General features: G+C 38.1%; 1 protein-coding gene across 20 annotated transcripts in view; it reads right to left on the bottom strand.

Annotated features, from left to right (window-relative positions):
* SOX5 (SRY-box transcription factor 5) overlaps window positions 1–24,793 on the bottom strand; it is a 609,605-nt gene that overhangs the window by 215,089 nt on the left and 369,723 nt on the right. Inside the window, exon 1 of one of the 20 annotated variants that reach the window (XM_048300794.1) lies at window positions 2,346–2,586. The exons of the other annotated variants lie outside the window; for them this stretch is intronic. The gene's annotated coding sequence lies outside the window, so the exon portion shown is untranslated. Of the gene's footprint in view, window positions 1–2,345; window positions 2,587–24,793 lie in introns of those variants that run through there. 20 annotated transcript variants of the gene reach the window in all.

Here is a 24,793-nt window from a genome sequence, read left to right as displayed (position 1 = left end):
TTCTTTTTTTTTGAGTAATTTTGATGTCTCTGCTCTAATAAACCACAGTACTTCAGAAAAAAAGATATACTTTATAAATAGAACATAAATTGCTAAAAATTATTTCAATAAAATTTGACTAAAGCTACATGGAAGACATGCAATAAAGGAAATATATTTGTTTCTACAGGCTACTTTGTTGTGGCAAAAAGACTACCTATGGTTAAGAAAACTTTTAATGCAAACAGTTTTGAGCAGCTTGAATGTGTTATACTAGTGAATAAATTCCCTAACAGAATCGGATTTAACTGAGATTACAATCTGGGCCATCATATGCCCCAAAAACCAAACCCGGTGATGTTAATGACAGACTTTCTACTGACGTCAATGAGCTTTTGACCAAGCCCTAAAAAATTTTCCGACTCCAATGAACAGAAATGCTCCTTTTCTTTTTCTTGCAACTCCCTCCATTTCTGTTCTGCAGTTGGAAAATTCCTAGTTGCTAACACCAGACTACCAAACTTAGCTGAACCCAAATGCAATTTTTTTCCCATATAAAGACTTGAATAAACTGATTTTTTAACACCAATCTAAACAAGCAAAATGGTTAACTTCAGCATCAGTTCAGATTTTATCTAAAACTCTAAACCATTATCACCAAGTGGCAATTTTTTTCCTACACACAAGGCTATAAAAGAGGAAATATCTTGAAAGCTGCTTTCTTATTCACACTTTGAAACAGATAAGCCAAATATCATCCTTAGTTACAGTTCTTAAATCTACCTATGCCATCAGTTAAATACAGAACAGCGTGTTTCTTCATTTTACCAGGAACTAGTTTCTTGTTTTAATCCAAAGCAGGTCCCAAAGACTTTCACTCCTGTTTCTGTGTGTCACATATTGATCACAGACATAAAGTACTTGTGAAAGTTGCCTAAACCTCAGGTATCACCCCTGCTGTTTTCATGTACATTTGGGGTACATGCAAGTGGGGTTTTTTATGTACAAATATATTCTGAGTATAAAACCAGTTTGTTATAAGAGAAGAAGCATAAGAACCCAAGATTGAATGATTATGTAAAGTAATAACAGAGATATCCTCCTACTACAATGTTGGCTAAAAGCATTTATAATACCACAGTTAGGAAGACTTCATAGCTGAATAAAAAAGGAAAGGGAAGTGTTTTTTAAAATGGCAAATTATATACTAAAATATACAATCAAGAAACCATTGCCGTAAAAGAAGTTTCCTTAGACCACTCTGGTTAGGTGTGCATGTATGCAGTGTTTGCATATCACATACATGGCTATTTATACACTTCTGGGATTTAAGACACTCAATCAAAACACATATACAGTAGGGGAACAGCTGCAATCACATCTCAGTGGGCTAAATTACAGTACCCCAGTGAATTATTCATTCAGAAAGATCTGTAGCAATCACACATCCATTGCGTGATTTGCAATCCAAGAGGAATCCTCTCCTTTCTGTACTGGTGGATGAGAGCACACCCCAGCTTCTGCTGCTGATGACACTTCAACATGTATCCTCCAGCATACTAGCTCCAGAATCTGCTTTCTCACAAGCCCAGGATCTTTTTATTCTGTCATTCACAAAAACAATGCGAAACATGCAACAGTTATCTTGGCTTTCAGTCCATGTCCCTCTCTTTTACTTTATTCTTTCTTATGCCATTACTGGCAGAAGTGAAAAAGCTCCCAGTGGGTCTGGATTTTTACTTGTGGCATGTAAAAGGAAAGGATACTTCCACCACATTAAACCTGCTTGTGTCAATGGTTGCATAAAGCTAAGAAACTTCTAGTAAAGAAAATCCTCTGATACGGCATACAAGAGTTTAACTATCCCCCTGAAAACACTCAGAGAAATCCTTAATGGCAAGAAAGATATGTCAGCAACAGTCTAAAATTAATCCTCTGAGAACTTCCCTCCCAACAAGTGAGATTTAGCAGGTTCTTTTTTTAAAAGGACAAATCGACATGACTTTCTTCAGTTTAACTGAGAGAAAAGCAACAACACTGTAATGTGGTATTAAGGAACATCAATATCTACTACTGATGTTTTAAAATTAAGTCCATCAAGCCACACACAAGACCCATCTCTCAGCCACCAAACAGTGGACAAACACTCTTTTCCTAAAGAACAGTCTCTCTCAGCTGCGTAACCATTTCACCTGTTCAAGTTTGATTACATTCCAGCCTCCAGCACTGTTAATCCTGGTAACACTTTTATGCAGTCAGCAGCTGCTTGGTGGATGGGGCTCTATTGTTCATTTGCATTGTGAATTGCTCTGCTAATGTGTGCTGGCCCAACATTCCCTCCAACTCTGAGCTGGGATCGTACTCACCAACACCTGATGCTGCTGATTCTTGCTTTTCCCACTTCAGAAAGGCAGACAAGGACCTACACAGATCTTGCTGAAGCAAACACTAGGCCCTTCTTTCCCCCCCAGCAACAGCAACAAAAAATGGGACCGGTGCACATTACGTGTCTTCTGCTTCTGTTCCAAGCTAGAATCCACAGGAAGACTTGTTCATTTACAAGAAAGTTGCCTTGATATTGCCAAACAGCTTTCCACCTATGGAGGAATATACCTCTTCCAAGGTTTAATGATAAAACAGGCTTCTGCCCTTTCAGGATGAGGTCAATAATCTTCCTTTGTTAATCTTGGGCAAGCTTTACTTAATCTAGCCCCCTTGTCACCTTTGTGATTGACAGGAAAAGTCACGTCACTGGACAATGGACTTGTCCTCACTGAGCAATATATTTTTTAAAGATTACACAATGTTACCCTTGCTCTCATAAAAAGTGCAAACATTGTGCTGTTAAAAGAAACTCTTCATTCCAGCTGTATCTTTCAAATTGTCTCTCTCTGTTTCCAGGGTCCAAGGGAGGCCTATTTCAGTTCTTCAGAGAAACATTTAAAGGCTTAATGAAAAGAAACAGGTTGTACTTGGTGAGATTTCCAAAATATCTCTTAGTGCTCTAAATAGATCTCATCTACTCCTTCCTCATCTAGAGATGCACATTACTCCTGTCTGCAATTAAACTCAGACAGAAAACTCTGCTTCTGTGACATTAAAATTTTGTCCCAAACCAACCAAGAATCGAAGCAGAAGAAAACTGAGAACTAAGTCTGAAACTGTTAATTACCACCATATGGTATGCATGAAGTCTGCATCTGCAGGGAAAAAAAAAAGAAAGATATAATGAGAATCAAGCTGCTGGTTTTGCAGCCAAAAACACCTGGAATAAAATACCTGTGTCTTTAAAACAAGCATAGATATTGTCTGATTTTAAGAAGCCTGCGATCCTAAAAGCAACCAAAAAGGTTCTTTTTTTCAAAGCTGGAATTTTGCCCATAGTTCACTCTTTTAGAATGTGTAAGGAAGACCAAAGGCAGGGTTTTTTTCCCTGTTTTCTACATTAGACATGTAGGCCCATCTATTTTATAGTCTCCATAGTGACCAGGAGGCTGGTAACAGTATGACATAAGAGATAATCAGAAAACAGAATACTTCACACTTCTGAAGACAAATGATTCTCCAGCAATTTAGTACTGTTTCCTATTTTTTAAAATTTATTTTCCCTAACAATATTTTAGGAAATGAGTATCTATGTGTAAGATTCAACAGCAAAGCTACTTCAAGTGAGAATCTGGAAGCTGTAGAAACACTTCCATTGCCCACAGGAGGCCCACCAGCAATTATGAGAAAACTCAACTTGACATTTCCAGTACTTGTTAAGGTTTAAAAGAAACAAAACAGACACAAAATACTCACAAAGCAAGAATGATCTTTAATTTTTTCTTAACCTTCCATTTACAATCCTTGCCTTAATTAATGTCATTAACTTACTTCAGGAGCCTAAGTGCCATCACCTTTCAATGGGAATCATATTTTCAAACCACTTAAGTGATTTGGAAAACTCTCTCCTTCTACATTCTGTGTCACAGGGGCTGCAGAGAATGTATTGCCACAAACCTGACTGGTTTAAGGTGGCTGTCAACCTGGCACCTTCAGGAAGATCAAACACATAAGGCTTCCCAGTGAACACTGTGTTTCTCACGTTACAATTTCCTTCCATCTAGCTTATATTTAAATAGGTCTTTTATCTGTAAGTCTCCACGTAGTAAAGTTGCTCATCAGTGGTGGCAAAGAATGATCCCAAGGAGATTTAAAAGGAAACAGTGGAGGATACAGTAAGCCAACAGGAGACTGTATAGAAGGTCATAGAAGGGAAAAGCAGGTGGAAGAAGATAAATACATCATTAGGAAGTAAGAACTGACACATAACCCAAAGAGGGATATGTGTGGGGAAGGGCATCATAAAAATAAACCTGGAAAGATGTACATCCAAAGGCTACGGGTCTGCAATTAGATCTATGCAAACCAACCACTATCCTTATACCAATTCTTTATTTTCCTAGGACTGGTTTTAATGATTACAAGGAAATGAAATGAGAGTGAATAAGTTAATGAATGGATCAGAAGAGTCAGCTGAAGGGGCCATTGTGGCAGAGAGCTAAGAATTTTACCTGAATTAGGTGAACTAAACACAGTGAATAGAGAGGCACATTTTTTTTCTTTTTACTGTGACCATGCTACCATCAAGAGAAATACATTCAAATCAAATACTGATTTGGCTTTACTGACACAATGTATTTGGAACTCCATGACCCATATCTTGGAGGTACTACCAATTATTAGACTTACAGAATCCTGACAACATCTTGTTCTCCCTCTAAAACGTTAAAATTTCGCTTGGTAATGGAATTTTATTTATTTTTAGCAATTACTACTAGCTCTTGTCCTTCAGGTTTTATTTATTTGACATCAAGTGCTGTATCTAATTAATAACCTCTTTTTGATGAAGCAGAGATACATTGGCAGAGATTTCAGTGGGAAGACTAACAGGTACTTCCAGTGCTTGATATCCATGAACCTGGCTGAAAATGGTTCAAAGCTCAAAAAGACAACCATCTGCTACAGGAACTCTGCTACATCAGACACTTCCCTTTCCTCTACCTTTTTCCTCCATATGTAAACTGAGACAGTAATAAATATTTCCTGCAGCTTGGGGCATTTTAGATAATTGATATAAAAAGCCTAGAGATTATTGGCCAAAAGCCTCACAGCAGTTGTGTTTTCATTTTTATTGATGCAATAAATACTGAGCACTTATATTACTCTTACATTACCCCATGGGGCACTACAGCCCAATCACTTGAAACCGGAAATTGGGAATTCTCTCATATATCAAGTGCCACCCCACAATATCTGACAGGAACACTGAAATGTACCTTGATTTTTTCCAAATACCACGATACTCAAACTGCTGCCAAAACTGCATGATCAAGAGACAATTTCAAACATTTCCAAGGTTTACAGATGAGTTGCAAGAAACTGTTTGGTTGCATTCACACAAAAGGAATAACTCAAAATCCGTTTTGCACTGATTTCTAACTTTATCCTTTGAGATTTAGAGAGCATAGGAACAGATTTTTCATGGATTTAAGTATCTACAGATAGAAGGAGGTGCCCAGTGGGATTTCTGAAAATGCACAATAACAGATACATTCATTTAATTCTCACTGACTTCATTACAGGTGCCTGAAAATAAAGAGGTGGAACCAGCACAGTGTGACTGGGTGACTCTCCGTGCCTCTTCACCAGACCATTATCAGACTATCTCTAGCACAGAGCACAATCTGATAACCGATGCTTTAAGACAAACATTTCTCCTCTGGCTGTTCTGCATTCCAGCCCATCCCCAAACATACAGCACAAGTTCAGTATTTCTTACTGCTTATCCCATCATTTTTACTTGATTTATTAAAAATCAAAGAATTATATGCAAATTGTGGATCTGTTTGTAGTAAAAATATATGAGAAAATGTTGTGAGTGAAATTTTAGAACTTTTTTATTTTGAATGTCAAGCATGGGGTTTTTTAAATTATTTTCTTCTGTGGTCTATATTTAGGTTTTATTTTTAGCCCACCTCTTTGTCCCATTTCTTGCAATGAAGTGTTCCCCCATATATAAAATAATTTGCAAATCTTTAGATACTAAATACAGTAAAATTGTAACAACTACTTTGTAATGGGTAAATGTGGTGACATGATTCCTGACACCCATACACAGACCAGATCTCTCCTACTGCTGCTTTCTCCAGCTAAACTCATTTTAAGAAAATAACGCAATATAGGATTACATCTATTTGCTCTCAAAACACTTAACAAACAAAACTGGCATTCTGAGAACTCCTAATATGTTAGCTATAACCTGCAAAAACAAAGAACATGTTGTACTATAAGAGCCTTGTTATCTTTGTGCTAGTAATCTTCATGCTTAAAAATAATAAATAAAGCTCTGCAAAAGCACTTTTAAGACTTTTATGAGCTCTTCCCTGAGGGACTAAAGATCACCCGTAAGACCTTGCTAAACAAAAAATAAGACTGCTTATCAAAACAGCTTGGTAGAGGCTTCAGCATACATTAAATCCTTCTAATAGTTTGGAAATCATGCAGTATAAAACGATTATCTTTGTAAAAAAACAAGCTTACTAACCAGATACAACAACTCTGGCTTGTGAGTGTAATAAAACCTATGCTGAGTGTCAAAGCCAGTTTGATCACCAGCTTTGTTACTATGAAACAAACCCATTGTCTGTGCTAATTCCTTGAAAGGAGGGGAGAGGGGTATCTGAACAGAACTCAGTGATAGGATAAAAGGAATGCCATAGGCCAGCAGTGGCTCCTGGACTGTTCCCAGCTTTCATACTTCAATTCACTGCGTTTTCAGATGGAAAGGGATGTCAGATTACTTCATCTGTTCTCTGGTAGCCTACAAAAACTTGTACCAGACAGATTATTTCACTTCATTCCTTTGGCTGGGTGGCTGAGAAGAAGTAAAGAAAAGCCACATAGGAATAATTAAAACTGCCTTCTCTGTGCTGAAGGTCATTTGGAGGATATCTTGCCTGGAAAGAGCAACCCTCTAAACTGGGGAACAAAAGAAAAGAGAACACCCTGCACCCACAAAGGCTTGTGCTCATGTTCATACTAAGGCAGGGTGATACTGCAAATACCAAAAGCAGGTTTGTAACCCCACTTTTGGTAGGGCCTGAGATGTTTGAATTTGGCTAGCAAAATGTCTCAGAGAGACAGTGAGGTTTCACAATCTCCCTATGAATATTCTACAGATTTTCATTGCTCTGAAACGCTGCCTCATGTTTACTTCTGTTCAAACCCCAACTCTTCTTGTACAGCTGCTTCTTCCAGTGCACTGGATGGTTGGTTCTTCATCCCTGTTAGAGCTTGTACCACCTCTGTCTTTTTTGAACAGTTAGCATATATTTACTTTGTTATTACTGACCATATTTAGGCTTTACTCTCTCAGTCTTCCCTCACAAGTTAGCTCCTACAGCTCTTTAGTAATTTGTTGCTTGCACCTGAAATCCCTCCAGTTTGCTTCTTTTTCTAACATGGCCAGAACTGAACACATTATTTCCCATACAATCTTAACAGAGAGTTATGAAAATCATAATTACCTTGTTACTGCCTTTTTTGTTGCCTTGCTACAAGATCATATCTAATTTGTTTGAACACACCCAAGCATTTTTCAGCATTACTGTTTTCCAAGTGCCTTTCTCTCATTCATGATCTAGGTTTTTGCTGTATTTTGGATTACTTGCTCCAGCTGTATCAATTTGGAACCTTAATGCATTACTTGTTTTCCTTTTTGATAGCTACTTTACCTGGAACATTCGCATGAGATGCATGAAAGACTGTATGAAGGAAGCACAGCTCAATGCATGCAAACTTCTGGACTGAAATCCACGCAACTTGCAATAATCAATTTCTTGAGAATCATTTGCTCTTTATACTTTTGAAGACCTTAGTCCACTCATGCATTAGAAGGAATCTTACACACACCCTACATAAAGGAAGGTAATGAAGTAGGTAAGGGCACTAGAACACATCCCCTATGGAGACAGGCTGAGAGAGTTGGGGGTATTTCGGCCAGAGAGAGAAGGTTTTGTGGAGACTTCAAAAGCACCTTCAGTATCTGAAGGGGCTCTTCATCAGGAACTGTAGTGACAGGAGAAGGACTAATGGCTTCAAACTGCCAGAGGGGAAATTTAGCTTAGATACACAGAAGAAATTCTTTACTGTGATGGTAGCGAGGCACTGGCACAGGTTACCCAGGATAGGTTGTGGAAGTGTTCACAGCCAGGATGCATGGGCTTGGAGCAACCTGGTCTAGTGGAAGCAGTCCCGTCCCTACCCATGGCAGCAGCTTGGGACACAATGGTCTTTAAAGTCCCTTCCAAACCAAGACATTCTGTGATTCTGTGAAGGGTAGGTATGTGGCTAAATCCACTACACTTTTTAAATAATTGTGTTCTGCTTGATACACATTGTGTATTTTTCATGAGCCTTCTCAATTCACATCTATTTATCTACTTTTACCTTGTATTTGTTCTCTTCCTTTTCAAAAGACTACAACTAGACTTACAGGATGATAACCATCAAAATAGTCTTTGCCTCCATAGAGATTAGCATCACACTATTTCTTTCTTCTGAAAGCAATCTTCTGGAAGTTTTCACTTTCAAGAATGGCCAGAAAACATAACTTTATTAAAACGGAATGCTACTTAAGAAATAGCTTCACTGTCTCCACTGGAGTTTAAGATGGCATAAGAATAGGAATTTAATGCTTTTATCTAAATTCTCTATTCTACCTGCTTTTCACAGACTTCAATTGCTTTGTCTACTACTAACTCTCTTACACTTCTTAAGTAATGACTACATGAACAGTAATTCACAGGATTTTTCCAAGCAGTAACTGGTTTAATCTTATTTAACAGTTATTAACAGACTTGTTTTCCCTCCCAAATTCAAACCTGTTCTGCTCTTTTATAACTTGATTTTCTTCCTATCTACAACTGTTACACAATTTTAGTGATAGGGAATTTGGAATTCTGGTGTAAACCAAAGTAGTTTCCTCACCTTTGGAGGAAAGATTCCACAGGATATAAGAAGAAAAGGAATATATATATTCTGTGCTTATAAACAGAGAATAAATCCTTTCACAGAAAGACAGTTCCATAGAACACGTTTACAGAGTAGGAATCGAACTTATTTGGATCTTGTGCACTTCAAAGGATGGTATTTGATCAGAGAATGCCAAATATATCAAGATAATTAATAAAAATTAATATGATGAAAGTCAATCAATATAACATTGATATATAAACATAATATGGGTTAGAGATACTCAGAATTTGTTTAGTTAATCCCCACAAAATACCTTTGTGGTATTGTACATAGAGCAAGTCAGGAAATGGCATGAGCTGACTTGCCAGGTTCCAAAGCACAGGAATGGCAGAGCACATTCAGCATCCAAGGGTTAACAAGAACCAATTCCCTGTTCACTCTTCTGGGTCTTACTATACCTCAAATGGTAACATTATGTTCTACTCCAGAGAGCAGCATGATGTCATTTTATCATTTAAGTCCCATTCTAAAGCTCACCCAAGCAGAGCTTAAACAAGATTTAAAATGTACACAGACCTCACCATTTAGACTGTGGTTGAGTGATGCAAAAAAACCCTAATAAATTCTAATTTATGACAAATTCACAGTTGTTCTAGCTCTGCAGATGAGTTATTCTTTCTTCTGTTTCTGTAAATTGCAGTCAGCAGCACACATTGCCTACTATGAAGAGACCTTTGTGATAAGATGATATCAAGGGATGTTGTGACATTCCTGATTAAGAATTACACAGTAAGCAAACTGTACAGAAATGCTAATTTCCCTCTCCTTTCTCATCACTTACCTAAATTATTCTGAGTAATACAAATGATCTTTATTAGCTTTAAAGCAGTTCATTCTCATTCTCTTATACCATTTCATTAAAGAAATCAGATTCCTGTAGATGACTAAATGCACAATGTATTCTCCTTAACAATTAGTTTTGTGCATTGTTGTATGTCATGTTCACAAACAAACCAAAAAAACCCCAAGGAACATCAATTATTCTACAGTCACAGCCAACTATCCACCATCAGCAGAGAATGAATAACTTTTGCTGGAAATAGCCTTTCTTCTCCAAGGTCCTCTTTGAATCACTGATTTCTGAGTATTCCCTGTAGTTTTCAGTCATCATGAAGTGATGCTGAAAAACCCACAGAATTGCCCAACCCAAATAAGAAAGGCACAATTTTCTCCACTTTGACTGGAAAGAATGTAAGGCTGCTTTATGGTGAGGAAGCACTGCTTGACTAACAGAGCATGGTTTTACAAAATCTCTCTCTTTTTTCTCTTAAATTTACTAAAATTGGGTCTCACAATGTGATCCAACCAGGTATCACTGTGCCTACCAGAACTAAGCTGATGTACTGAAGGTTTCTAGCAAAAAGTTCTCTGCAATGCATTCATTATACTCAGCAACATCAAACAGGGAAAAATAATTAAAAAGCTCCTATTGAGCACATAGAGACCTTGAGCACAGACAGGGGGTGAACACAAAGACAGGGTATTTGGTTGTGTGAGACACAGTTTTTATCCATTTATCTATCTATAAACACACACACACACATATATACACAAATATATATATGTATTCATACACATTAAAAGAAATTACAGTAAATTTTGAAAGGTTTTCTTATTTTCCTCTTCCCCTCTATTCTGGTCTACGAGTGTCTACACTTACAGTATACATATTTAAGCACATTCAAAAGAGTTACACAACATTTCTTTATTTCAGTTTTTTTAATCTTTAGATGTACAAGTATGTGGGGATGACTTATTTGAAAAATAAATTGCCTGTGAAGTAAGAGTGAAAATCACATGCACATGACATTATACAGGGGAACTATGCAAGAAGCTTGTTTGTATGCTATGAGGAGGCAAAAGTAAGACACATTAAGAATGGTCCCTCTGAAAGGCACCCAATCCTCCTTACAGCACCTCTGACAGTACTGGAGGCTGCATTCACACATTTATATAATGCTCTTCTCAATATACTTTGATTTATTTGATTTGTTATTCAAACATTACAGAGTGCCTTGTAACTTCAGGTTCAGAGAAACTTTCAAAACTAGAGGTCAAAAGATGTTATGACATGACGCCGCAACTTCTGATCTAAACTGGATCCAACCAGTTCAAACTGGTCCAAACGTGTTTGAACCAGTCAGAACTGGTTTGAACTGGCTGGATCTTGTTTGAACTAGTTAGAACCAGTCTGACGCAGCTGGATCTGATTTGAAAGGTTCAGAACCGGTCTGAACCTGGCCCCACGCTCATCTGGACTGCTGGTACATAAATCAGTTACCCAAAATAGCCAAAACATCCCCTTCAAAGGAGAAAATCTGGGATTAGGAAGGCCCATGGAGTCCAACAGCAATACCTAAGTTACATTACCAGTGACTGAATGGAGAACTTCTGAGGATTGCTTAAAATACCCAATCTTTTTGTAAATTTTTTTTCCATTATGATATTGATTATCAACATGCTTCTCCAGATTTCAGCACATTTGTTTTCTACAGGAGCTGGCCAGAACACTGAACAACTCAGCAAGAGTTTCAGAAGATCGCCATGAGCAAACTGCATTTAACTCCACAACTTATTTTCAATGAACAATGGGATCACATTTTCAGAAGACTAAACTGTTCTAGAAATCGCACTTCCTGAACACATTTGACTTCAAGCCCTTGTGTTTATTAATTTTCATGTCAGCTATTATTCAATACGAAGTAAAACTTTCTTCCTTGGAAGTAACAGAGTAAGTTAAGAGCTCAGATTATGCACAGTGATAAATAAAACACGGCCAGAATTAGCTGCTAAAATCCCTCAAATTTTAGTCGTTCATCTTAAATTTTACTTTAGGGCTTAAGCACTACTGAAAAGAAACACTTCCAATATACAGTGAAGACACTAATGAAAATAAACTGGAAAACAGACAGTAAAAAACAGCTTTGGAAATTGTTGATTGTTCTTCTGACTGCAAGGATGAATTAATTTGAGATTGACACAGATTACTAGAAGTTCAGATGAAAGTATCTGTGTTCTGCTTCTGTAACAGGAGAATGTCCAACTGTGTATGGGGATAAACAGAACAGTTGGACTTTAAAATGTCACCTATATTCAACATATTTGTTCCCCATGTATTTTCTGAGTCATGTCTATCTGCTTGCTTTATTGACTGTTTTTTTTTAACTACCCTCAGCACTGAAGATTCAATATAGCTACAGAAGAAGGAACTGGACTCTGCTTTGCAGACATATTACCAACAAAATAGTTAAGTACCATTTGCAAAGTGTTTATTACTAGGGATGATGTGAAGCAAAAAAAAGCATATTTTCAAACTCTGGGTGAAGTTATAGCATTATAGGCAATTAATAGAAATATCATATTTTCATGCAACTACATTTGACTTTGAAAGCCACAGCAAGACAGAAAACATAGGATCCTTTAATGTCATTTTTACAGTCATTTATCTGACTATAACCACACTTTAAAGCATTAAGGTCAGCTGGTCATGAAGCATGAGCTACACTTCTGACTAGCGTGCACTACATTTGACTTGAGAGTAAATAAGGGACTGACACTCCATTAACCTTCACAAGTACAATTATTTATCAAAACACTTCAAAAGACTATCCGACAGAGAACTGATAAATCTGGAAGCAAAAAAAAGGAAACTGTAACAGTACAAACTGATCTTTTGCCAGTGATGAAGAGCTATTTCCTACCACAGTTCCTGGGACAAGTCCTCCAGTCAGTTTTAACAGAGCCATCCATTTTAAAGGACTGCCCCTTAATTCACATCAGCTTTGACAAAATCTCAGAGCTTTCCTTTTTTATTTTTTTTGTTCTTTTTTTAATTTCCATCTTCTTGCTCAGAAATAATACATGCTAATATCCTGTATTTACAGGAATCTTCAAAGACTTCCCTTAGAAATGCATGCAGAAAATCCAGAAGAGTTCTGAGATGTTTGGCCCTATCTACTCTTTTGCACTTTTAGTTACAGGCCAAGGATGATGCCTGTTCCCAATATTCCTGTCTGGTGAGGTGACCATCATTTTCGTACCACCATGTGAACTTTATTTCTTTTACTGCAGGACATGTGGTGTTTGTTAATTCTGTAAAATTTCTATATCTTTATGTTGTTACATTCTACCCAAATTCCACACTGAAGCTGCTCATCAGCAGCTGTCATCTGCCATCAACTACTTTGACTTTTTGACTGCAGAAGCACTTTGCACTTCCAAAGATAGGAAAGTTTGTTCAAAATCCTATGCTGGAAATGGTCAGGAGGAGAGTGAAAAGAAAACAGCTTCACTATATGAAGATTCTCTTATGATCAACTCGTAATTTTGTCCATCACTGCCCTTTTGTCTTGCATACTGGTTTTCCTTTGGCAGTATAGCACACCCCTCTATTGCACTGTACCCCAGACTGATCTCCAGCCTCTCTCAGATGCACAGGTGGGAAGAATCACCAGGTATTTACCACTGAAGTTGCAGTTATTACAGCAGAGCTCCAAAAAAAGCAGTGGCGTGCAGCAAATGAACCACCTTCCATGTCTTTGCTCTCCCTTTCAGATTACTTCACTACTTTGTAAAAATGCATCAAGTTCACGAACACAAAGAGCTCACCCAGCTGGCTCATACCTTCTTTCTGGTGGTCACTAGGCAAGAGCCCCAAAATGTAAAAATCAAGAGACAAGGGAGGAAAAAAATCATTTTAAGGAGAAGAGGCTTTTCTCTTATCAAGTAGCCCAAGACACAGTAAAAGTAACGGAAGTGTTGACTGACATCAAGGTCAATTTCTACTAAATGTCATCTAATAAAGTGAAAGATTGACTTGATAACTCCTTTTTAACAGAGGATTTATTACATTCATAACATACAGAAAAGCATAATCCTCATTATATTAGTTACCTTATTTAAGCTTGTACAAACAATTTATTCCTTAAAGATAATAAAAGGAAATGCATTATGATCTTAAATCTTTTGCACACTTTACCTTATGCATATTAAAATAATCATGTTTAGGGGACTGAATACTTTTTAAATATGACTCATAAAATTGATACCATGAGGTCTAATGTTTATTTTCTCCCACTGATTTCCCAATCAAATGCCTTAAATTTCGAAGACTTCCTCCCTGGAAACTCCTAGTCTTTGAAACTCAACATTTCTTTTTCCTCCATCCGCTAAGAAAATATTCTGTAGTCACACTTTACTGGCAATTGTTTAGATATGCAGGAGACACTAGAATCCATTTCGTTATTCGACAGCTCTGCACTCAGAGCTCAGCAAAGCTAAGCAGCCCCAAAACTTGTCCTCTGCCAGGTATCTATGCAAAGGAGAGCAGCACACAAAGCCTTCCTTCCATCAGAAGATGCATGAGAGAGGATTTAACTGCAAGTTAATTGAACAAATCTACACAGCACCAGTTCTAAAATGGTGTCTGAGCCACCCAGAGTCTGTTTTCACTTGGGATTAGAGATTTTCAGTAGCATCTCAGATGCAACTGCTGCAGACATCACTGTCATTAATGGAAAAGCATCTGTTTTTAAGCAGGAGACACAGTTGTTAAAATGTGAAAGATTCTACTGTAAGTAGTTCCAGAGAAGCAGCAAAAAAGTAAAATATTTTTAGAAAAAAATGGTGGAGACAAGAGCTCCATATACTGAAAGAAAAGTTTGAGACAAGGGAATGTGGTATCACTCTTCAAATACAAAAACATTTATGGTAGAAAAGAGCATATTTCCTTATGCTTGCAGTGGCTAGGACAAGAATTAATGAGAGAAAACTGATGCAGGAAAGATTACACAGGAGTTACTTTCTAAAGGCAGAGACAGCAATACCTTGGGCCAGACAGACCAGGAGGTTCTAAGTCTCCTGTCTTGAGTAACTTCAAGAAGTCAGACTATTACCTGAAAGATATTACATTGGTACAGCTGATCCCTGGATTGAAGCTGGGACTGGATGACCTCTCCCAATCCCTCTCAGCCCTACAGTTCCATGAAGTGCAAGGCTGACAAATGGTGAGAAATAGATGTGCTCATTCAGTAGGGGCTCTACAGATCTGTAAGGGACTTACTCACTAAGCTGGATCAGGGGTTTTTAGTTGTGTTTTGCTTTGGATTTTTTTTTTTTAAGATAAATCAATAGGCTTGGGCCATTTTCCAAAGATGTGATTTGGTAAGTTTCAAGCCAAACCTCTCAAGCTTTACTCATGAGATAAGTGCTAAACAATGATCCAGATTCATCAAAGCTTTATAGACTTACTTAAAAGAAAAAGAAACTGATTCAGCCAACTCATTTCAAGCCAAATCAGGCAGTTGAAAATCTATTCCTGAGATTTGGAAAATCTGTCTATTTTAAAAATATTTTAAAAATATGTTTCGAGAGTCCCTCTTTTGCAGGAGCCTCAGGCAACTCTGTCAAGAAACTGTTTTTTTGGGTTTTTTTCAGTCTGATCAGGAGTGGTGTATTCCTCATGTCTAAAGGAGATAGCTGAAATACATGTGTTTGTATATATACACCTAAATATTTTTACATATATACTTATATATACAAGCAACATAAGGATTCAAGAATATTCTATCAGAAGTTTGGTAATTAAAGCAGTGAGTTTACTTTTCAAAAAGACTAAAAATGAATTTGCTTCTTTACTACAAGAAAAAAAAAATTGTAGTGCTGGACACCAATGTACTCTGCTAATGCACAAAGCTAAACCTGTTTCCTGCTCTCAGGCATGTTTATGAGCCTTAGTACATAAAATCTACAGTACTTCTCAGTACTGACCCTTAGAGTACTTCCTAGGGGGAGGTTGATTCCCATGTTCTTACAGTGCTTGGTATCTCTACCAAGAAGGATAACAACTGAGCTAAACTAGCTCATTTTTGTATACACCCCACAAAAATCCTCCTGGAAGCACCAAAGTGTTTCAAAGAAGTGTTTCAAATCAAATACTACCAGGAGAGGGGAAGACATACGCCTGGTGTTATCTAACCAGGATGGGTCACAGTGTTGACTGGGAATGGAGGAAAGGACATCCTGCTTACCGTCTAGCATCCCACACATGGCTTCTGAGATGGAGAAAATCTGGACTGAAAAGGCTGTGCTGGGAATGTAGAGATTTCTATGCAGAAACACAGAAGAGGGTTCTATCCTCTTCTTCCCATATATACTGTTAATTTCTTAGTAAACTCAATTTCAGAGGCTGGAAGTTGATGTCACTACAGTGACGGGCACAGGCTGAGACCATTAGAAGGCTGCCCCTCTAGCCCAGTATCAAGCATTTACTGTAAACATTTATGTCAAAGTGATGAGAAAATGTTCAAACCCTTGCAGCATTTTCTTTTTCTGTTTCTGTTCTTTGCAAGGAAACTACTTCTTCCGAGAACGTGGAAAAAGCATGTGACTTTGAACTGGAAAACCTGAAAGATCAGTGAGCCTACCTGCTAATGAGCAACTTGCTATTGAAACGAGCTCGTTAGCTTTCATTCTTGCTGGCTGCTGATCGATTCATGAGCCACTTACGTGGCCTCTGTAAGCTGTACATAAATTATCAAACACATTGATTTCTACAAATAATAAATCAGAAAGTCAGTCCTTTCCATATCTCTAGTATAAATGCTTAGCTCAATGGCCTTCAAAATTCAACCAAAGAAAACAATGATAACATCAGTGTTCACAGATACATTGCATCTGAAATGGTAAATATTCTGCTGCAAAAATAAGCTGTGCTGGCATCCCAGGGAAGTGAAAAAAAGCTTGCATCTGAAAATGTTACATACAAAACGCACAGAATTTTGCATGAATCTTTGTGTAGGTGGCAGCTCAAAAATTCACAGTAAGGAACAATTGTTTCCAGCAGGGAAAAATCCATGATAGATCATCTTCAAGTCCTTTTCCATCTCATATCATTAAATTTCTACAGCCATCTTCATATGACTGAAGTAGTCAAAGTCCTATGGCATCCCAGAGTCAGTGCTGAGTTTCTGAAGTGAAAGCATTTTCTCTTGTCAACTGGCATTCCCAACAGCATAGGAAGAGAACCTGTTAAACACTCATTAGTCAGAGCATGGGAAGAGGTAGGGAAAGCCTCCTTAACCCAAACATGCACCCATAACATTTCCATTTTCAGCACATACAGGTCAAGCTTGGCCAAGCTGGCCAAGCTGACTTCACCTGGCCTCCCAACTGTTTTTTAAAAGTATATCAAAAATTAATACTTTGGACATGTATGCTTGCAAATTTCCAAGCACTTCATAACACTGATTTGCAATAATTTGCCTAAGGTCATGTGGGCCTTGATCCAAAGCCTATTAAAGACAAAGCAGTCTTTATAGTGACTTCAAAGAGCTTTGGATTGGACCCACAGTGAAGCACTGCACAGTAAATAGAAAAATCAAGAAGAGAAAACCTGGTCTAAGGAAGAAATGTCATCCTCTCCTTCACTGACTCAGTTTACTGAAAAAGATGGGAACATGAGATTTAATTTTCCTGTTCTTCTGTATCACACTGCCAGCCCAATGAAATGGTTGTTTCCCTTTTCCCACTCAACTGCATTTCTCAGAGCATTATTCAGTTCTAAAATACAGCCCAACACAAGAGCTCAACCACGCCGTAGAGATATCTTCATCACCTTGACCCTCAATAACACCAGTCCCAGAGCAGCTCCCTGGAGTGCCCCTGGAGAGAGCTGTGGCATTCCATGCCAGCCGAGGATGGTGCCAGGAGTGTTGGATGGAATGCTCACTCCGAAAGAGCAGCAATCTTAGGACTAAATACAATAACAATAAGGAGTTAAAATGTGCAGACCAGAGAACATCGCTTAATCCCAGTTTACTGAAAGGACATGTCATTTTTAGAAAGTTGTCCAAACAACTGTCTTAATATTCTACACCAAAGTGGCTATTAATCAAACAACAAAGGCCCAATTAACACATAGCTGTTGTCACCTTGATGTTAAAAGCCTCTCCCTTCCCCCTTCTTTCTTTCTTTCTTTTTGTCTTTAATGTTACAACCTAACCCAAAAATGCCTCAGGGCCCTACAGCAAAAAAAAAAAAAAACCAAAAACCAAAAACCCAAGATAGAGAGAGGGAGACAGGGAGGAAGGGAAGAGGATAGGGAGAAAAAGTGGGGTGGGGAGGGGAGAAAAAGAGAGAGAGAGAGAGAGAGAGAGAGAGAGAGAGAGTCTTAAATACCATCTCTCCTCTAGGCAGCAATTTCCACAGATGAAGAGGTCACCACTGTTTAACAGTGTGCTGCCACGTTAATTTAGTATGACAAGATAAAGCAGTAATCTCTGCTTGAAGAGGCTGTAAACCGCCTGCTATCCAGGGACATGCTCGAGTCGATTTGCACTGTATATCACTTTATACAATTGCCGTGACAAAGCCCCCTGAGTTCCCTCATGTAAATCTCTCTCTCTCCCTCTCAACTTCCCTGCCAGTCAGACAGCCGTGGATCCGTGGTAAGCTATGCAAACTTCATGTTTTACGCATGCCAATGGACCCCAAAGCTTCCCGCCTCCCCCCCCCCAAGAAAAGATGTTTAGGACTTTGATAATCCATTGATCCCACTTCCATATCGGCTTGTATTTTTCAATCTGTCGTGTTAAGTTGTCAGAGAGGGCGATTAAACCGATGTTTCATGTTCCGAGATTTGCGTTCCTGGGAATGATAGTTTTCAAAGCCTTTCTTGCTAGGTTCTGCTTAAAGATTATCCCTAAGAAAGCTGATGTGAATATTATTACTGGCATAAACCTGGTAATAAAACCATAAAGTGTTTTAGGTAAAGACATTTTAGAGATATTCAGGGTTATAAACATAAGAGTTTAAAGCTGGATAGAATTTGGAGTGCTCAAAAAAAAGGAAAGAAAAAAAGCGCCCTGTCAGGCTGTGGAGTTTTCTCAGCATGAAGCAAAACAACATATGTAAAAGGAAAAAGGGAACTCGCATGCCTATGTAAAGTAAATATAATTACAGAACCACAGAAGAGGGCAGAGCAGAACACTGACCTGTGCAGTTAGACAGGAACGAGGAGACAGAGCATGTGTAGCAGTGGTCATGATAGTGCCTCAAATAAAACACAGTGACAGCTATTCCCAGCAAACAGCCAAGGAAGCTGCCTGTGTCTCCAGCAGCCTACACAGCTGAAAACATGGGCTTCTTGTTGGGGAAATAGGGAGAATTTTTTGCAATATGTTGCAACTCTCAGATGCCATACTGCATCTCTAGAACATAGAAGTTTTAAATTATGTCTCCTTCTATTTCACATTTAATTTGTGTCATTTTCCTATGGCCTGCAGGCACGATACAAGTCACAGCACACAATATACCAAACGTGGTGCCAAAATGTGAAGCTGTGCACATGTACATATACCCACTTTCTGGATTAAACACAGAGGAGGACATAAGTAGAATAAAAACACACATAGCAGACAGGTTTCTACAGAGTAAGGCTGGAATTTAACTACAGTTTCTGAACTAATACATTGCTAGGTCTATTGACTATGCCTATGCATGGCATTTGGACTTGCAAAAATGACCAAGCAAGGCTAAATCAAATCTTTAACAGGTTACATACATTCTCTGTAATCAATTAAATTGAATAATAAAATTTGATGTTCATTGCAGCTGATACTAAGACCGACAAATGCTTCATTAAGCATTTGAACTTCTAACAACATTTTATAATTCCCTAAATTTTAAAGGGAAAACCCACTAGAATTAATGCCACTATTCAACACTTAGAGAATCCTCCCAAAATTGCCCTTTTAAGGTGTTCCATATTACTTTATTCTCTAATACATGCTGCCAACCAACGCATTTATTATTTGAACTTAACACTACTAAATAGATATAAAACAAAAGGTTTGCTTTCAGGGAACATCCAATTCTTAGAACCCCACTAAACACCATCAGTACTGGTTACAAAAGAATTCTGATAGAATATTCACACACAACACCCCCCAACCCCTCCCCCAAAAAGGATGAACTTGAACATGGTTACTTCTACAGAAATATGAGAGAATATTTGCACAGTAACATGCATTATTTCTTTAACACTATGTACTGTGAATGGGATTACTCTCACCTAATTTTAGCCCCAAATTAGACACCTAGTCTAAACTAGTCATCAAGGCTCCCTCTATAGTCAACAGACAAGCACTTTCAGAGGGTAATTCATCTTTCTTGTCCTGATTGCTTATTTTAAGATTGGAAATGTTGTTCTAGAAGGGTGGTTATCTTTTTCCACAAACTTTGAAGACAGCCCAAACGCCTAAATTTTATGTGCCTAAACTTTGGTGAACTGAACCCCAATCTCACTGTATGGCATTCGATAATCTCCGTGAGTGTGGAAACTCTGATAGAGCATAGACTATCACGGATGAAGGACAAGCATAATTTCTACTGTACTAGCACAGCCATAGGCAACAGAAGGGTTACTGCCCATGATAAATCAACAACCTGGAATCTGGAAATAACGTCTTATTTCACCCAGTAAACCGAAAACTTGCCATCTCTGTTAATATTTATCAAACTACAAGTCCAACAACTCTTTGTGATATTTTACAGAGCAATAAAAAGATACAGGTCCTAAATATAAAAGCAAGTATTTCAGTCAAATTACTTTATTCACAAGGAAAGCTCGGGAATTCACTGTGGCCCTGTGTCAATATATTACCCAATACTCATGTTGACAGCTTCAAAACTGAAGCTATGGTCACTGCCCAAAAGCTAAGTTTACACTGGCCACAAGCAAACAGGAAAAGTACATCATCCGCCACAGATGTATTCTTTGCAGGACTGAATCACACTATTTGAAACTCTGCTTGTAGATATATGAAATTCCAAAAACTGTTTTCCAGTGGAGTTTATCAAATTGGTTTAAAGACAATTTAACCAAGTGTTATACATGTAACTATTGTGAATGATCCATCTGCTCTCCCCCACACTCTGCTATTGTCCATGTCAAGACAATATGAATCTAAAAATTTGGAAAAAAAAAAAAAGGGAGGTATTTGCAGATTTTATATTTATAAAAGTAAAGAATATACCACGGATTCACACTCTATCATTAGTCAGATGCAGGCCACAAACTCAAGTTGAGTGGTTTGAGCTCTGAGATGCAGAATATTTTCTATTCCCAACAGCGCTAAGCACTATATAGCAAACTTGTACTTATGAACAATGAATTATGAAATGCTCTGGCCAGGTAACTACCTCTCAGTCAAGGCTTTTTTGGTTGAAGTTATCTAACCACAGATTTATAAACTACAGGGATCAAGAGCTGAGCTTAACACCTTAAGCTCCAGCTGTAACCTATGAAGAAAAATAGGCACTTCTAGGGTGTGAGTTCCCTGACCTACTTACAAGATATGTTAGGACAAAATGAATCATGCTCCACTGTTCCCTATTTCCTTCCATTAACCATAAAGTTAAACCTAAATTTACTAGCTCACTTCTGAACATACACTTTTTAAACATATACTCTGAGCAGACTTTGCCCTTGAATCTTCGCCCCAAAAAAGACATTAAGATTGACATGGCATTGTATGATGTGTTAGTGGCTGAGTCCATTCTCTGAGAAGAAATAACTTCTTTCCTCTATGAGAAAAAGCCAAAATGTCCTCATGCTGCACCAAGACACTAATAATCACCAGAAATTTATCACTGAGACTCCATAAATTTAACTGAAAATTGTACAAGAAACTAACTCGCTCCTAACAGAGCTCTAAATCCTAAATGCTAAGCTCTGCATTTGTATCTGGTTGTTTTCTGGAAACCTGCACATCCTCAGCAAATACTGCTGCCTTTGAACACAGATGGATCCAAAGCTGAGCAGATCTCCTGATTACAACTACAGCAGTTTAAAATGAAAAGAACGGGGAAGAGGAAAGTTTCACTTAAGAGTTACAGAGATGAAACACACACTTTAAATTCAATCTGAAAATCAGCATAGAGGAGAGTCTGAAGCACGGATGTTTTGCATTATTTCTGGCTAGCAATATTAATAAGCAATGCAAGCTTCCACCTCTGACATGACTTAGTATAGAGATACACATACAATCTACTTCAGTAATTCAGACTTGAGACGTCAGAAGGATTTTACCTTTTGCTATAATATTTCTTATTTTCCGTCATCAAACTCCAATCCTACAAAAAGCTATGTGCAGAAGGAGTTATAGCCAGTGACCTCTCCTTCCCTTCCTCTTGCTACCATCAGCATTAGGTTCCAATCAACCAGATTATTTTGCAGGAACAGGGTCATAAGCTAAGCATTCTGGGGCAGGAATGTTTCTTTTTTCTGTCTCTATAAAAATAAATCATGCTATGGGTACAATATAAATAAAGATAATAACAGTCTGATATTAGATTTTACTGGTCTATGTTTTAGACAATCTATGTAATTTGCTTGCTGCCTGTACAAACTACAAAAAGTTAATCTTTAGAGCTCTTTTTTTCCTTGGGGTGGATTCAGTTTTAAAAGCATAAAAAAGGATGCCGGAGCAGACTATTTTCATGTATAATTACGGTCTTGTTTACATTGCTCTTGAAAAAGCTATCCTGAGTTAAATTGGGCACAACTCCACTCAGTAACTTTCGTTGGTTTATGTAGTGATGCTAAATTCATGGGATTCATCAACTCTACTTCTCCTTTGCAAAGAGCAAAAATGCCTTATCTGATCACACAACTGCAGCTAAACTGGACAAAGAAACAAAGAACTTCAGGGTGTTAAAGAGAATCTGGAAATGAGGCCGGCCAAACTATTCAGACAAGCTTGCTACCCCAGGCATAAAGGACTCTTTTTACTTAAGAAAGTTTGTTTCCTCCATTTCATTGTCTTTTAAACACTTTGGAACATTGGTTGGTTCAGAAACATTGCAGCACATCAATCTCCTCTTGAAGAGAGGTCTCTGAACACATCTTAGGAGCTGACCCACCCAAGGGTAGATGCCCATTCTTAAGCAAACATATTTTGAAATCTGCAGTCTGATTTGCCAAAGGTCCTTCTTCAGCCATGAATTCCTAGAGAAAATTAATAACCCCTTTTATTACAGCAGAGAAGGCAGTGGTATTTCACTGATGTACTTAAGACAAGAAGAAGCAGTTCGCTCCAAGAAAGGGAAAAAAGATGACTGGATGACAGGACACTTTAAATGCCAGCAACTGCCTGGAGACACATTTTCATTCCCACTAAAACCATCATTACCTTTGGTGAATCTGAAAAAGCATTAGCAGTGGCAAGAAAAATTAGAGAAAGCAAGCTGGCCTTGGCACAGCCTAATCCAACTGAATTTTGTATGACCTGAAAAATAATACTTAAAGAGACAATGCAAAAACCATGAGCACATCACTCGTCCATTGAAAGGACAGATAATAAAGAAATGCTTCAAATCCTAACTGCAGTGGGTAACTTCCTATGGACACCAACATCTGACAGTGAGAGAAGAGACCGTAAAACATGACTGTGACTACTGAGTGTAGCAGAAGGTTCTGGCACTTCTAGGAGCCAGAGTTTATAACCACAGGGATTCCTTGCAACCCTGAAATTCAAGAAACCATGACCAACACTTCACAATGCCTTTCAGGCTTGGTATATCTCTACTGAAAGTAGATCTGCATATCAAAAACCAACTATCCTCTAGTTTATTGACATTCTGTCCAAGCAAATAACGCAACACTTATTTTTTACTGTGCAACGTCTTCATATGAGCTATTTACTAAAAGACTTTAGAATGGATTAAATAATAAAAATGACTAAGGTAAATATGACTACAAGCAGAGGAAGAAAATGGGCAAGGCAGAAAAAGGTTTTCAGAGGACAACTGCAAACAGACAGAAACTGATAGAGTAACGTTGGCTCTTATAAGGCTGGAAATAGACAGAAATTTGCACCTGCAGTGAAAAGAAAGGGAGAAAGCCACACCAGCTGCTCAGAGTAAGTAATGTGAATTTGAGAAGCGTGGGGAGCAAACAGAAAGCACATGGGGAAACTGCTCTGGAAGTTTTAAAATGAATTAAAAACTACTGAAGCAAAAATGAGTCAAGGTGGTGTGCAAAAGCAGGAGTTTGTGCTATGTAGGGGGTAAAACACTGACAAGTTGGGATTCCCACATGCCTTGCCTTAAGGCATATGTCAGATAAAAAGTATGGAAGTCTGGTATGCTGCTCTCTATTCTGGTAATAGTTACACTGACAGCCCAAGGCCAAAAGCTTCTCAATGGTGCAGAAGCTCGGCCAAAGGACATACACTCATTGTTTGAAAGGAAAAGCACAAAAACTTAAAACTACCTTTCTATGAACTTCTCTTTTCAGAACCATGGAGAATTGGGTGTTTAACTGGCAGCAGAGTTTGTGTCTCACTACAACACCAGAAAGATTCACTGTCACCAAAGAAAAGGTACAGTTTCAGAATAAATTTTGGTAGAGTGCCACAGGGAACAGACCTGGACTGCCGAAACTACATGAAGTCCACAGCTATTGTTTGACTTCAGAGAGGATGGAGAAGATCCCATAGATCCTACCTGTATTATGTCACACCTAGGGAGTGACAGTTGGAAGCAAAAGATGTATCAAGAAGTAGGAACATTTAAATGTAGTCTCTTTGGATTGTTGCGATAAACTGGTCTTGCAGTCCTAGTGGGACTTTCTCCATATCCTTGTCCTCACCAGTGCTCCTCAAATTGATAACTTCAAAATTTTGTTTCAAATCTCCGCTATCTCCTTTGCTTAGAAAGACGACCAAGTTTT

This window comes from Corvus hawaiiensis, chromosome 4 (assembly GCF_020740725.1).
Source record: "Corvus hawaiiensis isolate bCorHaw1 chromosome 4, bCorHaw1.pri.cur, whole genome shotgun sequence".
NCBI classification, from domain to species: domain Eukaryota; kingdom Metazoa; phylum Chordata; class Aves; order Passeriformes; family Corvidae; genus Corvus; species Corvus hawaiiensis.
The sequence above is the reverse complement of the archived record's forward strand: the minus strand, read 5'-3'. Positions and strand labels throughout refer to the sequence as shown.